Source organism: Carcharodon carcharias, chromosome 5 (genome assembly GCF_017639515.1).
Source record: "Carcharodon carcharias isolate sCarCar2 chromosome 5, sCarCar2.pri, whole genome shotgun sequence".
Lineage (NCBI taxonomy): Eukaryota > Metazoa > Chordata > Chondrichthyes > Lamniformes > Lamnidae > Carcharodon > Carcharodon carcharias.
This window is the reverse complement of record NC_054471.1, coordinates 152,009,058-152,025,339: the sequence shown is the minus strand read 5'-3', so window position 1 is coordinate 152,025,339 and position 16,282 is coordinate 152,009,058.

The following is a 16,282-nucleotide window of genomic DNA, read 5'->3' as shown; positions in this document are numbered from 1 at the left end:
CAAATTAGACTACAGTTCACTGAGTGCCAGCATCATTCCAGAACTGTGCCTGACTGACCATTCTTCATGTGTCAGCATGATAGTGCATGCTCAGCCTATTCTGTCTCAGCCACACCCATACACATGCAGCTTACTGTTAAGTGTCATATCACTATGATGCTTTGAATGAGAAATAAAAACTGATTTTTTTATGGAAATCAGAACCCTGGATGATCTTTCCACTTGCTCACCTGAGGTAACTGCGTAATCTGAAGATCTTCCTTCAAGTGTCATCCTTTATTTGGCTTGCACTCCATATATTGCCTGATGGGTTTTTTTTACTCAATTTAAGCAGATTACTTCTGCACATGTTGTTATCTTTGAATTAAAAAACAGAAGATTACCTGCTTTTCTTCAAGATTAGTGTATTACCTGTGCATTTTACAATAACACATAGCACAATGTACTATAGTTGATCTCCATTGCATTACTTACAACCAAAAATATCTCCTTTCTGGTACCCTGGAAATCTCCTGTAAATAGCTGTCTGTTTCCCATTCTTAAATCTTAAGGGCTGAATTTTCCGGGTTTGGTCACGGTCCAGATGTGATCTCAATTCCAGTCGGGAAACTGGAAGAGAACATGGTGGGTGGAGTATCAGTCACAATTTCCTTGGCAGTAGCTGCTCCCAGGAACACCATCCAACAGAGCAGGGCAAGCAGAGCAGGGATGTAGGAGTCCAATAACAGGGCCCATAGAAGTGTCTGGCTGGCAGCCCCACCAGGAGAGGAGGGTGCTGTTGATGCAGGAAGCAGGCTGTGAGTGCATTTCAAAGTGTAGATGCTCCCTGCAGCTATGAGGAACATTAAAACTCATGCATGCATGGCCACAGCTGTTAGGCGACCATGTGGTTGCTTGCAGTCCCATACACAGCCTGGAAGATCCTAGTGCTGCCATTACCTTGCACCCAATTAGCCTATTAATGGGCCTAATTGGCTACCCACTACTGGCAGGCAGGTGGCTGCTGCTTCATTGATCCCTCCTCTAGGAGGTAGGAACTTGTCCAGTGGCTATTTTACAACTTTGCCCCTGGTCCCACCTCTGTAGGAGGGGAACATTCAGCCCTTAGTTTTGGTTTCTCTCTCGTCTTGCACTCTTTCTTTTCTTATTCCTCACTGATTGTAAGCCAAGAATACTTACTTGCTAGTTTGCATGCACTCAACCGGTCTGAATGCAACACATACTGTCCCATTTTTCTTTAGTCCTGTGTTTGAATCACTGTCCAATATTTTTTCTGTAATTCTGTCCTCCCCTCTGTCTTTTGTATGTTTTCAGTGCTTCTGTGGCACCCACACAGTTTCTCTTCACTTCAAAGTCAGTTCCTTGTATATGAAACAATTTGGGATCTCTTTACTGGTATGATAAAATACTATACAACTGCAAGTTCCTTCTTTTCTCCTTCTTTCTCATTTTCCTGAAATTCATTGATTTCTGTCATTCATGTCTTGTTTTCTTTTGCTTTCATTCCTTTCTTTTGTGCCCACTATCTGTTAATCTCCTCCTTTATTTCCTTTACTCTTGCACATTTCAGCAGACCAGGAATCATTACTGTTGGACAAGGAAGTATTCAGGCTGGTTGATTAAGTATGTGTTGTACCAGACAGGTTTAAACTTGAAATGGATAATTTTATTATTGAGAGCTTTTCCGATGATGAATGCTTGATTCAGGTCCACCACAAGAAAACACCATCCCCGCCCTCCCCCCCAGATTACCCACGCTTAGGGTTCATTGGTGAGACCCTCCAAGGACAATGATGTGACCCCTGATAGGCAGTAGGAGAGGCTATACCTTCAGTTAGTACATTTCCTCCCCCTTTGGTTTTTTTTACAGTTTTTATTTACAGAGAACATTTGAGTATCCCAGAACATATACATATATACAACTCAGGTGTTTAAAGATTAAGTCTCTGAGGTGGTTTCCTTATTCAGTTAGAGCGATGTCGGTCTACCACTTGAGGTTCTTCCACTGGATCGACATGATCAGGAACTGCAGCATCAGATACATCATTAGAAAATGGCAGTTCAGGGTTTGGCAACTCTACAGAGACATTTGGCATGTCAATTCTAGGTTGATCTGTCACCTCAGGGATTAATGGTTTGACATTAATCACAGGCGGAATAGCTGGTTATTGGAATGTCTCTCCTAAGATGATCCACATGTTTTCAAATGATTTGGTCTTCCACTTCCACCTGGAAAGGTAAAGGACCAGTTTCTGAGACAATTGTACCAGGAACCCAACCAGCTCCACTTCCAAAACTCTGCACAAAAACTGCATCTCCTACAGTGAATCATCAAGCTTTGCTATGAATATTGTGATTCAATTTTTGATTACTCTGATTCTTCTCTACGTTCTCCTCTAAGTTTGGAAACACCAGACTTAACCCTGTATGTAGGCAGCTTTTCATCAATAATTCAGAAGGCGTTGAACCCATAGCTGAGAATGAGGCATTGTAGAATAATTGAGAAGAAAGCAGAAAAGTCGAGTTTGCACAGCTCTCTCAGCTAAACTATTTGAAGAGGGATGGCACGGAGCTGTTTTAATATGTCTGATTCCATTTAAACTCATGAATCTCTGAAACTCTGTACTAGTAAAGACTGTATCGTTATCCGAAAGGATGACTTCTGGTAGGCCATGTATACTAAAACATTGATACAGCTTTTCAATAGTTACGCTCGATGTCAATGATCTGGCTTCATATACATCCATCCGTTTAGAATGCACATCTACGATCAACAAAAACACAGTACCTAAGAATGGTTCTACGTAATCAATTTGTAGTCTAACCCAGGGTCAACCAGGCCACTCCCACGGATGCAGTACAGCTGAAACAGGCAACTTCTGTTGTTGCTGACAATGGAGACAGAGCTTGACCATGCTTTCAATGTCACTGTTAATGCCTGGCCACCAGACATAGCTTCATACAGGCATTTTAATCTTTGATAAGCCTGGATGTGCACTGTGAAGCTCTGTCAAGAGTGGTTCTCTTCCTTGTGAAGGGACAATGACTCTTGATGCCTACAACGAGATTCCATCTTGACAACTTAACTGTTTCTTGGGTATGGAATAGTCTCATCTCTTCAGACCACCCTTGCAATACAAGGTCTCGGACTTTCGACAAAATTGTACCTTTGTTCATCCAATTCCTAATCTGCTTTGCATGCACAGGTGAAGAATTCAAGAAATTCAGTTGTAGCACAGCTTCTTGTGGCACTGGAGCATGTACAATTTTATCTGTTAATGGGGGACAACTGAGTATGTCTGCATTTGCAATATGCAAGTCAGGATGGTGCATAAAGGTATACTCATATGCAGATAATATCAGAGCCCAATGTTGAATTCTTGCTAAGGCAACTGGTGGAACAGTTTTATCCTCACTGAATAAACCCATTAATGGTTTATGGTCTGACACAATGCTGAAATGTTGTCCATGCAGATACTGGTGGAATTTCTTCACTCTGAATTTCACCGATAAACCTTCCTTTTTTATTTGGGAATAACCCTTCTTGGCTGCAGAGAGGGTTCTGGAGACATAGCCGATTGGCCTTTCTGATCCATCTTCTGTCCTGTGTGATAACACAGCTCCCACACCATAAAGGGATGCATCACATGCTAATACTAATTCTTTCGATGGGTCATAGCGTACCAATAAACATGTTGATTGTAATAGCTTCTTAACTTTCAAAAAGGCTTCTTCTTGTTGTGAATTCAATGACCAACGATGATTCTTTTTCAACAAGTGTAATGGTGCTAACACTTTTGAGAGTTTGGCAAGAAGCGGATTTAATAGTTGATCAAGTCCAGAAAAGACTTGAGTTCAGTTACAATGGACGGAGAGAGCGCCTCTTTGATTGCCCTAACTTTCTCTTCTACTGGATGCAAACCCATGGCGTCCACCCTGTGACCCTGGTAAGTAACTTCTGGTGTTTGGAATGTAGACTTCTCTTTTTTTAATCATATACCAGCTTCCAAGAATCTCCTTAGCACCTCTTCCAGGTTGGCAAAGTGTTTGGTCTCGGTTGACCCTGTGATCAGAACATTATCTAGGTATAGTACCACTCAGGGATCTCCTTGCAAAAGACTCTTGCTTGTCCTTTAGAAGATCGCACATGCAGACGATAATCCAAAGGGTAGGCAAGTATATTGATATGAACCCTTGTGCACATTGATGGTTACATACCCTCTAGACATGCTATCCTGTTCTAACTGTTGGTATGCATGGCTCATGTCCAGTTTTGTATATAATTTACCATCAGCTAACTTTGCACGTAAGTCATCTATCCTTGGGATAGGATATTTATCGAGTTTGGCTGCCTTGTTCACAGTCAATTTATAGTCCCCACAAATGCATAGAAGTCAGTCAGGTTTCACCACTGGGACTATGGGTGCTGCCCACTCCAAAAACTGGACTGGTTAGATGATGCCCAGATTTTCTAACTGGCACAGATCTGCATCCACCTTCTCTTTTAAGGCATGAGGCACAGGCCTAGCCTTAAAGAAATAGGGTGTTGCCTGATAATCCACATATATTTTTGCTTGCAAGCCTTTTAGCTTTCCTAATTCATCACAAAGTACACTGTCATAATTCCTTAGTAATTCAGGAATTCCTCCTGTTCTCAAATAAAGTATTTCAGATCAGTTGAGCTTAATTTTTTGTAACCAGTCTCGGCCCAGAAGACTAGGTCCTTCGCCTGTCACTATGATCACTGGAAGCTGGGCTGTCTGATGCCTATAGGGCACAGGTACGGAGGCGATGCCCTTTACCTGTATGGATTCCCCAGTGTATGTCTTCAATTGAGCCGTTGTTCACTCCAGATTCAGTGGCTGACTATCTTTATTTAGGTATTTAAATGTGTGCTCTCCCACCACTGTGGTTGAGGCTCCTGTATCTACCTCATTATTAGTGGCTTCCCATTAACTTGGATTGTAACAGTAATAGGTTCCGTTTTTTACCACTGTGGTATTGTACAGGGAATAGATGTTGGTTTTGGCAGATTCAGGTTCTGTTGTGCTGTTCAGTTCAATCATATTGGTTTGCTGCTTTATGGGCTGTTTTGATTTCGCCCATTGCTTTATTAAGTGACCTTCCTTGTGGCAGTAATGGCATTCTGACTCCTTTAAATCTGCAGGTGTCCAGTACGTGGTCAACCCTGCATCTTTAACAGATTAACCTTGGAGTCACTGCTGAAATCTTTCTGCTAGGCCTTTTTGTTGTGCTAACAGCAGACATTGCCTCTCACTTTGCTGCTGTGTCTCTGGTTTTTACGCCACACCTAGCAGTAGGTTCCTGCCCCACATGAAGAACAGCGCCATGTTGTACATCTTGTAAAGCTGTGAGTTTCTCACAGCACACTTCAAATTGATGTTGACTTCTGCGAGTAAACAGCACTCAATGGCATCATCGTGAACTTCACAAACTATTCGGTCCCGCAACACAACAATCACTGTGTTGCCAAAGTCGCTAGAGCTCAGCCAACAGCTTCAACTTTTTTTTAAGTTCATTCATGAGATGTGGGCAATGCCGGCTAGGCCAGCATTTATTGTTCATCCCTAATTTCCCTTGTTCAGAGGACATTTAAGAGTCAGCCACCTTGCTGTCAATCTGGAGTCACATGTAGGACAGCAGATTTCCTTCCCTAAAGGGCATTAGTTTTTATGATAATCGACAATGGTTTCATGGTCATCATCAGGCTTTTAATTCCGGATTTTTATTGAATTCAAATTTTACCATCTGTTGCTGGGATTCGAACCCAGGTCCCCAGAGCATTACCCTGGATCTCTGGAACACTAGTCCAGTATCAACACCACTATGCCGCTACCACCTCCTCCCTATATAGGGTGTGATGGACTCTGCCGGGGCCTTCACCCTGGAATTAAACTTAAACCTCTGCATTATTACGGATGGCTTCGGCTGGAAATGTGTTTTCACAAGGTCCACTAATTCATTAAAGGACTTAAAATTGGGCACATTTGGGGTCGTCAGGCTGCGGATGAGATTGTATGTCTTGCTACCACATACACTCAAAAGGACAGCTTTCTGCTTCTCCTACATGGTAATTTTGAAATAAAAACCAAAACACTGTACTTACTGGCTCCAGTCTTCCACAGTCACATCGTAAGGATCGATTCTGCTGAAGCGTGGCCTGACTGGTGAGTATTCTTATCTTTTTCCTTAAGATTTGATGTACTCATATTCACAAGGTGAGGTGCATTGTTGGAGATATTTTACCCTCATCACCAGACGTAATGACTTGAGATACCAGACAGGTTTAACTTGAAACAGATAAACTTTATTACAGAGAGCTCTTCAAGCCTCATTCTTGAACCAGGTCCCTGACAAGAAAGCCCCACTCCCACACCACCCCTGGATTACCCATGCTTAGGGCTCATTGGCCGGAGTCTCCAAGGACAATCACGTGACCGCTGATAGGCAGTCGGAAATGCTATACCTTCAATTACTACAGTGTGCAAACTGTAAAGCACTCTTGGTGGATGGCGCTTATCAACAACATGATTTGTAAATGCGTGGTTTTCTGTGAATAATACAGGCAGTAATCAATAACCTGCATTTTGGAACCATATTGAGGAAGTTGACTAATTAGCAATGACTGCAGCTAATCAAAAGGAACCAAAGTACTTGGAAAAAAATGATCAGCTTCACCCAATAATCCACACTGCAGCCAACTACTCCAAATTAAACTTCAGGCCTGTGACACTGGCCTCTTACAGAAAACATTTTCTAGGGATTTATAGCACTATACTAACAGTTCTATGATTAAGATTACACTTTTTATTCACAACTGCTTAGCATTTTGTGGAAGTTTCTTATGCTAACTTAAAAAAAAAACTTACAGTTTCTCCAGGGTTTCAGTTGATCTTCTGCCAAAGTTAGAAAAAATGATTGAGAGAACCGAATGGAATTTCAGGCCAGCTTTCTCACCCCTGCAGGCATTAGAGACAAATAAACAAACCACTGTGTATAATATGGAGAAGCAGCCTTTCACATTTACCTTCCGACTCTTTGAACTATGAATTTTTGCAGTAAGTGCTGAGAAATACATAAAATTTAAGAAAATATTAAACCAACATGTACCCTTCATTATTTATCTAATATTACCAAAACAATGTAAAATGTTTTATTTAAACGCTCATTTAATTCAGTAATTTTATTCAGACACTCCAAACTTGAACATTGAAAGCTCTTCCAGAACTTCAAGAAATATGTATTTTATATGAATAATTATTGTATTTTGACTTTTCAACATAAACAATTATGAAAAGCAGTTATATTAGTTTTTAAAAAATATATTACAAAATATAAAAATCTGTTGCAAGCCATTCCTGTCCATATCTTTCCCCATGCATTAGTTTCGCCCTTGGCTGTACCAATATTTGGTTTTCATTCCAAGGTTATCAATTATTGCTGACACTGTGACACTGGCCTCTTACAGAAAACATTTTCTAGGGATTTATAGCACAGCTTTTCGACTTGCAGTCACCAGGACAGATCCAAGAATGCCAAATTTCAAAGGGAGCAACAATTTATACTGCAAGAGAAAAGGGCAATGAAGTGGCTACACTAGAATGGTTGCATAAGCTGAAATTCTCATCTCAGTGCACTGCACTCTTACCTTCGTCTGACATCCCTGCCTCTCTGGAGCTCCAGGGCATCTTGTTCATTTCTTGAGAGGATTAGGAGGCTAGTGGGCCTCCACCAGTCCGCAACTTTTCTATTTCAGGGTGGGGAGGTGGTGGCATGACGGTATTGTCACTGGACTGGTACTCCAGAGACCCAGGGTAATGCTCTGGGGACCTGAGTTTCAATCTCACCACAGCAGATGGTGAAAGTTGAATCCAATAAAAATCTGGAATTAAAGGTCTAATGATGACCATGAAAACATTGTAAAAACCCATCTGGTTCACTAATGCCCTTACCTAGTCTGGCCTACATGTGACTCCAGACCCACAGCAATGTGGTTGCCTCTTAAAATGCCCTCTGAACAAAGGAAATTAGGGATGGGCAATAAATGCTGGCCTAGCCAGTGATGCCCATATCACATGAACAAATAAAAGTAAAAATGCCAACTTGGTATTCACCCATCCTGAGTGCAGCAGGTCATTGAAGCACTTCTGGCACTGCACCCAGGAGTGCTGCACCACATCATGGCTGCTGACCAGTGCTGCCTCCTCCTCCCATACCCTCTTGGTGAGATGCGGTGGCCTCCTCCTCCAGGGGGGCAGCAAGGCACTCATCAGAGAAGCGGGGGGCTGAATGCCCACCCAACCTGCTGCATCCAGCTGAACTTGGGTCTATAGTGTCAGCTCAGGGGATGTCCTTTGTGGCGGGCTACCTGGGCTGCTTTTAAACCAGTGGCCGGGTCGCCATTGGACCCGACGGCCAACAGGCCCCTGACCCTGCTCAGCCCTTCCCGGAAAGTGCAGAGCTGTGTTTCACATCAGGCAGGCCTTAATTAGCCCGCCAGCGTGAAATCACGATCGGGGCCTGATCACGGGCAGTGGTCTGTTTCGCAGCCACTCCCAGGCCCACCCACCGCCTGCCCGACAAAGGGAAAACTCTGCCCCTAGAGTTTATGATTTCTTTGCTTTGCTCGAAAATATAGATTATCTTAACTACTGATAATAATCCTTCAAGAGAATTTCCATCTCCAGCAATTGTCCACCAATATAAAGGAGATTAGGGCTAATAAACAGGAAATGTTTACATGTGCTGTGAGTGGCCAATCTTTCTAAAGATCATGAAACAAATGAGAAGCTGTGCCCACAATGCATCCTGGCAGATGTGGCAGTGCTTGGGCTGGGAAACTACGTGAACTCAATGTTCATGTTTCTGTCATTGGCATAACCTCTGATAGAAAATATGGTCAAGTATCTCTGTCACATCACTAAGTGGTATTGTAGTAGACTTTTCCTTCAAGTCACTCAATTTGTAAATAAATTTTGCTTGCCATTTTTTCTCAGTAACTGAATGATATAATTTCCAAAGTAAAATAAAATATATGTTTCATGTAAATATGAGTACATTTATTAATTAAAACATGTTTTATATTTCCAATCTCTTTTATCGTGCTATTACAGTGAGGCCTCATTCTACCTCAAAAGCCTAGGCTTTGACTGAATCATTTCCCCATAACAGTTAGGAAATTCCAAACAGCTCTGTTTTTTCTGCGCATGCACAATTTGAAGGACATCCCAAATTGCAAGCTATACATAAGATTACATCAAATATATGGCACAAAAACAGGCCATTTGGCCCAACCAGCTGGTGTTTATGCTCCACTTGAGCCTTCTCCCATCTTTTCTCACCACTGTAACCTCTATTCTCTTCTCCCTCATAGGCTTGGTTAGCTTCCCCTAAATGCACCCATACTATTTGCTTCAACCACTCCCGGTGGTAGCAAGTTCCACATTCTCGCCATTCTTTAGCTAAAGATGATTCCCTGATGACTATCTTATATTGATATTTGATATATGGTTAAGCTGTCCCCCATAAGAGGAAACATTCTCTCTGTGTCCACTCTATCAAAACCTTTCATAATTTTAAATGTCTCTATTGGGTCACCCCGTCATGTTAGCAGGTTTTGATTGTTTGAATCATGTGATGTCTCACCCTGTGAATATTTGAGCATTTGTTGACTTATATAAACAATAGTTGCAAACAATGCAGTGAAGAAACTGTGTTTGTGGTTTCTCACTTTGCTCTTTCCAAAAGTCTTGTGAGGCAGCGTATGAATTCTCAACTCCTTTTTATTCCCCTATGGAAAGTAAATGACATTTATCTAAATTTATTATCAACTGTACTTTTCAGTTATGAGGTTCTAACAGACAACCAGTACCTGGAAAAGCACTTGGAAGGAGAGGAACTTATAGGGATTCGATTTCTATTTATTGCTATTAAAAATTTATTAATGGTATTTGAGTCTTAAGAATTTTTAAAATTTAACAGTGTGGAAACTGCATAATGCTGAAATTTTAAGAATTTCATAAGGTAAATGTTTTTCTTTAGATACTTAGGTTCAGCCTGATTTGGAAAATTCAGATGCAGCCTTCAGTGAAATGGGATTAAAGGGGAGAGGACAACTGGACCAGGGTGCACTCTTTCCAGAGTCATGAATTTTTCACTTAATTTTATGTAATGCTTGATCTGATTTTATTACCTTAATATGTTAAAAAATATACATTTGTGCACTTTTCCTGTCAACTTTTTCCATTATAAATTCTTAAGCAGTTGTTCTGAATAGAAATTGCCAATGTGGAATTTTTTGCTGCATATTTTCTAATTCTTAAATTATTTAGTTGTTAATTAATTTAATTTTCATCTCAGATTGATGACTGTTAGGTATAATACTCTCACCCAGAAATTAAAAACATAAAATAAGTTAGGTACATAGGAACGTAGGAGCAGGAATAGGTCATTTGGCCCTTTGAGTCTGGTCCACCATTCGTTAAAATCACGGCTGGTCTGGTTGTGATCTCAGCTCCACTTTCCTGTCTTCCTGCCATAACCCTTGCCTTCTGTGCCTAACAAAAATCTGTTGAACTCTGCCTTGCGTAAATTCAAAGACCCAGCCTCCACTATTTTCTGGTGAAGAGAATTCCACAAACCAATGACCCTTTTGGGAGAAAAGTTTCTGCTCATCTCTGTCTTAAAAGGGAGACCTCTTGTATTTTAAACTACTTCCCCTAGTTTTAATCTCCCCAACGAGAGGAAGCATCCTCTAGGTATCCACCCTATTAAGTCGCCTCAGGATCTTATGTGTTTCAATAAGACCACCTCCCATTCTTCTAAACTGCAATGGGTATATAGGCCTAATGTGTTCAACCTTTCTTCATAAGAGAACCCCTTCATCCCAGGAATGAGTCCAGCAAACCATCTCTGAACTGATTCTAAAGCGATCATATCTTTTTTTTAAATAAGGAGACCAACAGCGTACATTTTGGAATCGCCTCCAAATGGGAAATATATGAAATAAAAAAATCCAAACCCACGGACATCATGTTTGAAACTATAAACTTCAAAAGACAAGCTGCAGCCAACAGCACAGTGCTGGGCAGCAATGGGTTAATTCAGACATTTAGTTAAAAAAATGGTGGCTCATCAAAAGGGTTTGGACATTGACTGATTGCTATTAGAGTGTTTATGATACCAGGGACCAGGGAAATGCCATTACCTGCCATTGACTAACGCAATTAAGAGGCTGATTATCCAATGCAATGGCACAAGAAACATGTCATCAATACAAAACACTCAAGGAATGGTAACACCACTAAGGCCTGCACCACAAACAATAGTACTGGAATCTGGCATTGCAACAATGATTGGTTTGTCCTGAGAAGAAGAATAGGGTCATTCAAACCTTCATTAACCTTGGAGCCAGGTGCTATTACTGTGTTACCCCAAGCAGCAGGAGAACTGCTCATTCGATGAGAACTGATAATATTTGTCTGGGATATATCTCCCATGGAAAAAACCCGGTATTGCTTCAACCAGCATCAGCTGATCACATTCACCTGGGCTATGCTTGGAATAAACTAAGAGTGCTAACTGCCGGACATTGGAACAGCAGGAACAACAGGAAATATGTTTGATATGTTGGAGCTGAATCATTATAAACAGAAGAACATATCAGGGTGTTATGCTGCAGTCAGAAGAAAAGGACAGGTCACCTTGACTCAGGACCTACAATCAACACTGAACAGACCAACTGTGTTGGGGACTGTAAATTGTTTCAGACTAAATCGTAGTGATATTGATCTGAGGGTTTTGTGCAGGTTTAGGGTGAAAACGTGGTGTTTTTCCTGGTAATTTGCAAGTATAGCCATATCGTAGTGATATTGGCCTGAGGGTTGCAGAAGGTTTCGGGACAAGACTTAATGTTTTGCCTGTATTTTGTAAGTTTTAAACCGAGTCACGGCGTCTCTGTTTTGGGTTAACTTGGAGCTGGGTTCGAATCGCTGAAGGGTTCAGCTGGGAATTGGGGTGTCAATTTCAGCCAGCCGCAGAAGGTTTTGTACTGAGAATGGGTTGTTTTAATTTTGGGGTTTTCCTGTGTTATTTTAACTGGTCATAGAAGTATCTGTAATAGGAAGGTTACTGGGTTCAATAAAACATCAAAATCTTGGTTGAGCCAAACACTGTGTTTGTGCAATTTTCTTCTTTATAAATCTTAAAGTCCAAGGATAGTTTTAAGGGGGCAATGGGAACCCTGACACGCAGTATTCCAGATGTGGTCTCACCAAGGCCTTATAGACCTATAGTAAAACTTCCCTACTTTTATAGCCCATTCCTCTTGCAGCTGCCTTCCTAATCACTTGCTATACCTGCATATTAACGTTATGTGATTCATGTTACCTGGACACCTGGAAACTCCTCTACCGCTGAGTTCTGTAATCTTTCTCCATTTAAGTAGTATAGTGCTTTTCTATTCTTCCTGCCAAAGTGGACAAGTTCACATTTACCCAAGTTATACTCAATCTGCCAAATTCTTGCCCACTTAATTAACCTAGCTTTATCCCTTTGCAGCCCTCTACCTCCTCTTGACAACTTACTTTCCTACCTATCTAGGTGTTGTTACGAAAGTATCATAATTTTTATGATATTTTTCTGGTTTATGGGGGTGAGTATAGTTGGTCCTGTCTGTGTGATTTAATTTCATTTGGAATCAGGTAGACTGAAAGTTTGGAATTATCAAAAGAAGCTAGGTGTGGAAAGTTGCTTGAAGTGCTAATGAGTAAACATGGATGCTGGGTTAGCATGGAGGTTGTGATGTGAATTTGCATTTTTAGATAAGTGAAGGGATTGTTTGCATTTCAAAAGGATGTTAATCTGTTTACAACTAGTCAGATAAACAAGGATAAGGGTTGTTTATTTTTCTCAAAGGTTACTGATAATATTGGCAACATGAAAGTTTCTATCTTATGGGAAAGGTACAATTTCAAAGACATACGGAACAATACAATTTACACATTAAAGAGAGAGAAACATATATAAAGGGCAATGACTAGAAATGTGAAGTGAGGACCGTGTAAGATCTAATAGGAGTGTGTGAAACAGCCTTCAAGAAGCCTCCAACCATTTGTGCATAAGTCGACTCTGTCCAGTAACTGAAGTTGGAGAAAGCCATTTGGACTTCCACTATCAAGTGGGTACTGTGTTAACTTGCTGGTTTTGGTCTTAAATCTAAAATCTATTTTGGACTGTTGCCTTAAAGGGGGTGTGTAACTGGGAGTCAGGTTAATTAGGAATTTTAGGATTTGTTATTGTATTAAGTAATGCTAGTCTTGAAATCTTTTATTTTGTTAATAAATATTTTAATTTAGTTTTTAAAATCTGCACAGGTGTTGGTAGACTCATTACTTCTGAATTCAGTGCACACATCTCGTAATAAATATAAGTTGCTAAACTGGTGTGATAGTGCAACTAAGTTTCCCTTGTGGATTTGGTCCACCTGGCACACATCATCAGCCACGTCATAACAATATCATTGGCAAATTTAGCTACTATATGTTCTCTCCCTTCATCCAAATCATTGATATAGATTGTAAATAGTTGAGGACCCAGCATTGATCCCTGTGGCACTCCACTAGTTACAGCTTGCAATCCAAAAAGACACATTTATTCCTACTTCCTGTTTCCTGTTAGCTAACCAATCCTTTATCTATGCTAATATGTTACCCCTTTGACCATGGGAAGAATCATCCCAGATTTGCACTAAGTGTGGTAGCAGGTGGGTAAAACATAATTTTAAGTGCGGCCGCAATGGTGGGTTTTCATGCGGTATCATCCCAAACCTGCTGCATTACTAATGCATTCCTGGGAAACACGTATTTCCTTGATGGACGGGAGCTCATTCACCCACCACGCTATCACCTCACTGCTTCATTACACTGGGTGCCCTATTTAAAGTCCAGCTGCACATACACATCTCAGTGCTTTCAGCCTATGACTACTGCAGGGAAGTTGTCCATGAAAGGCAAAAAGACTGCAGCCCCCAGGTTTATTGATGCATCACTGGAATGCCATTTGGACACCATGGTGGCCTGTTGTGATGTCCTTTACTCCCGCTCCGACTACAGGGTGGGCAGCAGGATCACCAACCCAGCATGGCAGGTGGTGGCAGCAGTGGTGAGTGCCAATGCTGCACAGAAGATATTGCCCATCCAATGCAGATAGAGGATGAATGACCTCATCTATGCAGCCAGGATATGGCAACTATCTCATCACTCTAAACTCACATACTCAAGGCCATCACGCATTCACTGGCAATTCACTGACTGCCAGCTCAAGGGACATCACCACTCACTTCCTCACACACATACCCTCACATGTCCACCTGGCCTCATCTCCCCTGGAGACTGCCTCCTCAGCCCTCACCATCTTGAGGCTACTTGCCCCCACATGCGCCCCCACACACACCCTGGGGTACCCTCCTTCCCCAGTATAGCCCTCATTCAGAAGCCTCTTCTCTTGCCTGAAGCCACTTCTTTCTGTTCCCCATACAAGACCTTGCCCTGCAGCCATTGAAAAGCTGTCCACATATGGCTGATCTGGTAGGTTGACACCTACCTGTGAGCCTCCCTAAAAGTGATGTGGTCTTGTCTGAGAAGCCTGGTGCTGATCACTGCAATAGAAGCAAGGTAGGCAAACAAACATTGAAGTCCTGAGCGAAGTGCACCCTTCAATTGCAATTGCACTTATGGGCTGTTGTGGAATATGTTGGCAGGAAGGACAAATGATCCAGGGGTGTGGGGGTGAATGAGTCTGGCAGACTGGACTTAAAATGATATGCTGATGTATTACAATGAGGCTCCCGATGTCTGATGGCGGTAAATGCGGCCCACCCGCCATCGGTGGGTGGAGCAGACAATCACAAACTGGTTTCACAACATTGTGAAACCGATTTTTGGCCTTCTCACCATATTGTCCTGTGGGCACGAAGAATCCCGGCCCATGTGCTCTTTTCTTGTCTAGTAACCTTTGACGTGGTACCTTATCATATGCCCTTTGCAAATCCAAGTACACCACATCTACCAGTTCCCCTTTATCCACCTTGAACATTACTTTGTCAAAAATACTCTAATAGATTAGTTAAACACAATTTCCCTTCACAAAGACGTGCTGGCTCTGCCTGATCAAATCCTGATCCTAAGCATTAACCTGCTTAATGATGGATTCTAGCACTTTCCCTATGACATAGGTCAGACAAACTGGCCTGTAGTTTCCTGCTTTCTGTCTCCCTCCTTTTTTGAATAAAAATGCTACATTAGTTATTATCCAATTCATTGGAACCTTTCCAGAATCTAACGTATTTTGGAAGATTATAACCTGTTCCATTATCTGTTCCACCATTTCTTTTAAGAGCCTAGGATGCAGGCCACCTGGTCCTGGGGATTTGTCAGCCTTTAGGTCCATTAGTTTTCCTAGCATCCTTCCCTTGGTAATGGTGATTGTATTAAGTTCATCCCTCCTTATCATCTCTTGATTTTCCAGAATCTTTGGGAAGTTTTCCACGTCCTCTAATGGGAAGACAGACACAAAATACCTGTTTTACACCTCCACCATTTCTTTGTTTTCCATTATCAATTCCACAGGCTCTCTCTAGAGGACCAGCACTAACTTTAGTTACTCTTTTCCTATTCATATGCTTGTAGAAATTTTTACTCTGTTTTTATATTACTAGCTAGATATCTCTCATACTCTGCTTTCTGCCTCTTTATTATCTCTTTAGTCATTCTTCGCTGGTTCTTAGTCTTCTGACCTACCACTAATCTTTGCAGATTTGTACAGTGCTTCTTTCAATTTAATATAAGTGTCCTTATTAAGCCTTCTCAAAGACTCTTTCTTTCTCACTGGGATAAATCTTTTCTGAGCATTATTAAATATCTCCTTAAAAGTCTGCCACTGCAACTCTACTACCTCTTAACCCAGTTTCCCAGTTCACCTTAGCCAGCTCTGTCTTGACACTCTCGTAGTTACTTTTATTTAAGTTTAAAACACTAGTCATGGACTCACAATTCTCCATTTCAAACTGAACATGAACTTCTATCATGTTGTGATTGCTATCACCTAGAGGTTCCTTTACCATGAGGTTATTGATTAATCCTAACTCATTGCACAATACCAGGTCTAGAATAGCCTGATCCTTGGTTGACTCTAGAACATGCTGCTCTAAGAAATTGTGCCGAAAACACTATGAATTCATTTTCCAGGCTATTTTTGCCATTCT